The sequence below is a fragment of the Chanodichthys erythropterus genome, chromosome 8 (genome assembly GCF_024489055.1).
Source record: "Chanodichthys erythropterus isolate Z2021 chromosome 8, ASM2448905v1, whole genome shotgun sequence".
Classification (NCBI taxonomy): domain Eukaryota; kingdom Metazoa; phylum Chordata; class Actinopteri; order Cypriniformes; family Xenocyprididae; genus Chanodichthys; species Chanodichthys erythropterus.
In genome coordinates, this window is record NC_090228.1 from 35,446,044 (window position 1) to 35,450,140 (window position 4,097).

The following is a 4,097-nucleotide window of genomic DNA, read 5'->3' on the forward strand; positions in this document are numbered from 1 at the left end:
GAGGTGTTAGTAAGGCCAGCAGGGGGTGCTCACCCTGTGGTCTGTGTGGGTCCTAATGCCCCAGTATAGTGACGGGGACACTGTACTGTAACAAGCACCGTCCTTCGGATAAGACGTTAAACCGAGGTCCTGACTCTCTGTGGTCATTAAAAATCCCATGGCACTTCTCGTAAAGAGTAGGGGTGTAACCCCGGTGTCCTGGCCAAATTCCCTCCATAGGCCCATACTAATCATGGCCTCCTAATAATCCCCATGCATTGAATTGGCTCTTTCACTCTCTCTCCTCTCCACCTTCAGCTGGTGTGTGGTGAGCGTACTGGCGCCGTTGTACTGTGGCTGCCGTCGCATCATCCAAGTGGATGCTGCACAATGGTGGTGGATGAGGAGAGACCCCTGATATGATTGGAAAGCGCTTTGGGTGTACAGTAAATAGCCCACATCATGTCCGAGTCTGTAAACGGCCATTAACAAGAGGCCAGAGACGCTGAAGATGGACGTGAAGAGGAGACAATTCTGTAGCAGGCAGAGCAGCTCACTGTTCACGATGCTCGAAATATAAGAAGAAAATATAAATATTGAATTGGGGGTGAGGGATTAGGAATTCATCTCTAAAATGAGATCAGTCTTGAGGAAGATTTCGATGGCAATGGCATTTTATTTTCCTGTTAACTCCGAATAAAGTAGCTGCGTTTCAGCTTTGTTTACAGCGGTAACCATGGAAACACTGTTTCACTGCTGCTCCATAAGCGCCACCTGCTGTCAGAGTGAATTTACGTCCCATTCAGCCTGCTGTTTGTGTTTCATGCTTTTTTTGTGTGTGTAGCATTTATAATTTCACAAAGATAAAGTCAGACCGTTCTGTTTTTGCTTTAAATCTTGAAATTAAATCTAATTCAAATAAAAAAACAACTGCTCATGCAACGTGCGTAGCATCTTTGTTTGGATTGTGATTAAAAAGCAGTGGTTCCCTCTAATTTGAAATGGCTATGTATTTTTGTTTATTATAATAATAATATTAATAATAAATATCTGCAACCTGTATCAGAATCGGCCAATTTGCTTGTAAAAATAAATAAATAAATCAGAATCTACATTGACCACGAAAAAAATACTAAATATTCACCTTATTTTCCGCGACAACAAGGGTGGCGCCATTACGTTCGTTTTGTCATCTTACTTCCGGTTGAGGGACCTAAGATAGTAGTCACTAACGGTAATCCTATAGCTGTAACGGTAGATGAGTATTATATGCTCAGTTAGGGGCTGTCATAACAATTAGATTAAGAAGAGAGAACAGTTGAAACGGAATCAACGGTGTTACGAATACAATGTGAAGCGGTCCGAGTGTTGTGGTGCACTTTACAATTTACACCCACCACCTTAAGACGAGGAGCACCTGAGGCAATGGCTGAAGACACTAAACTTGAAGTGCCCACCCAAGTGCCCTTATGTGTGTTCATACCATTTCATGGACGGGAAGCTGACTGACGAATACTTTAACCCGAGAAATGTCTTGGCTACGATGTTCCAGTAAAGAAGTCACGCCAGGTGCTGAACAGGTTGTCAGATTCAGGTAAGCTAACTTAGCTAGCCATGTGCTTGTTAGCCTAACGTTAGATTTGTGAAGTCCCTTCTATGAATACATTTGAGATAAGTAACGAGCAGTTCACAAAATACAACAAATCTTGCATTATTACAATTGCCACCTATATATTTCATATGTAAGATAGTACAATGGTACATATTTAAGATAGGAATATAGTACATTATAGCCTAATAATAGCTTAAGTTACTTACATTATTCCTGTAAGTTACAGAGATTGCAGATGATAGCAGGCCAGCTAGCTACATCTCTCATATTGATATTGACCTAACTATTAACACTAGAGTTACAGATTGTGTATATACTGTATTGTTTTTAATGCATCTCTCTCTCACACTGTTCTGTTAAAGTATGGGTGCAATCTTATATTAATTCTCATGATCAATAATTACTAATGTAAAAATATGTGTATGGTTATATTATTTCCATAGATGCATCGATGAGCGTGATCAACTGTGAGGATGATCACATCCACATACCCTGAACTGTGATGCAGAAACACACTGGGAGGATCCGTCTCTGACCACAACTACACTTCAAAATCACATCTCAATCTGAAGCCTCCTACATCTGATATGAGAATGAAATGCGTTGAGCTGGCGCCATTGTACACAACTCTGCTGAGAAACAACCACCATTCATTCAGACGCGGAGCACCTTACCAATATATACACCAACAGCTTCCAGCTACACACTTGGGATCAGCTCCTGACGACTCTGATGGACCTGCGTCATAATTTATTGCAGGGTGATCATTAGGGTGGTCATATCAGGATGATAATTTATCTATATCAGCACTGGAGTAAACAGTGATGTCATCATCCAGCTAAGTTCAGTTCGCATACAATGTTGTCAATGCAGACAGATCAAAACACTGTTGAATATCAAAGGAAGGTGAAACTTGTCATTCCAGCATTCACCAAGAGACGCACACAACTCTCTGAAGAAGACACCACCAACACCAGGCGCATCGCTAATGTACATGGGTCATATGACTGAAAATTTTCAAAATCCTTTCTTACAACAGTTCAAATTAACCTCACCCCTAAAATGGATCTTTTAGAGAATTTGCCCATTTTACCCTTCTGAGCAACATAATTTCTGATGTAGAGGATGAATAAATGTTGATTTTAGGTATGTTTGTCTGTGCTGTGGTTTTGCTTTAACTAATCAGTGTAAATAGTGTATGTAGATATTTTTATGAACCTTTACAATATGACCAAATGTTGTCTTTCTTAAAATTATTTCTATAAACCTTTACAATATGATCATATGTGATGGGTTTTTTTATGTTTACAATGTGGCCAGATGTTAGCTGTCAGTATCTTTTTAATAAAACCATATAATGTGAGCTCTTACAATTTAAAGGGATGAAGTATTCTGATTTAAATAGAATAAGTCATGTCAAGTTTGCAAATTAATTCTATCTTGGTTTATTGCATATGGAAATTAAATGGTGAAACATTATCTCTTCATGAAGGTCAGTAAAAGGTGTCTAGCTTCCTGATAACAACAAACACTCTTACGACTGATTTTATCACAACTTATTAAATTACACATTTTCTAAAATACAAATCACAAAGTTATCTTTAACAAAACTGATTTAAAATAATTCCAGTCGTCTTCACCTACACCCTCTACATGCTGCTCCATCAACTCCTGACAGTCCCATGGTTTACTCTGGCTTCTTCTTATCGTCTACCAGTTACGGCCCTTAACAGTGACGATATGAGACTATCTGATCGTCGTATAGAGTTTTCTCCGTGCTCCCAATTTGAAACATTTACTGCATTAACGTTATTTGTCATTTCTCTAAAGTTATAGCTCGCTATAAACAATCTTTTAACTACTGATCTAGCTACCGGATGTGCCGCGTCAGTTTAGCGGAAGTCGGATGTCAAAATGCGGAAGAGCGGAGAATTAAAAATGGGCGTGGCGGAATAAGGTGAATAATCTGGGCTGTCTTTTTCTATCAAGTAGATCTCGTCTTTCAAAAAGGTCGAGATCAGGGATCTTGGGCTTAAAAAGGTTGGTGACCACTGATTTAGACCCTATCATATGAGATCGCTGTCAAACCTGGCATAATGATGTGTCCCAAGTATGTCACTTTAGACTGGACCCACTGAAGCTTGTCTCTCGAGGCCTTCAATCCAGATGGGCGAGCACATTGCAGACAATGATGGAGGCCTTTTCACAGTCCTCTTTTGTCTCCCTGGAAAACCAGGATGTCATCTGCGTATTGAAGCACACAGAATGTAGAAGGTAAATCAGTCATTTTTAGCTAATGTTCTTTGCACTGCTGCCGAGGAAACGGCGGGCGAATCAATGGAGCCCTGAGCAAGGCGTGTCCATGTTAGCTGTTTTCCCTGAAACGTAAAAGCTAAAATGGGCTGAGTATCTGGATGTACAGGTATGGAGAAGAATGCTGCGCAAAGATCAATAACCGTGAAATATTTGTGCATACACGGAATAGAGTTAACAGTTGGAACGTCAG

General features: G+C 40.1%; 1 pseudogene; it reads left to right on the top strand.

Annotated features, from left to right (window-relative positions):
- Nucleotides 1-1,237: 1,237 nt before the first annotated feature.
- On the top strand, nucleotides 1,238-2,362 carry LOC137025187 (uncharacterized; annotated as a pseudogene).
- The last annotated feature ends 1,735 nt before the right edge of the window (nucleotides 2,363-4,097 follow it).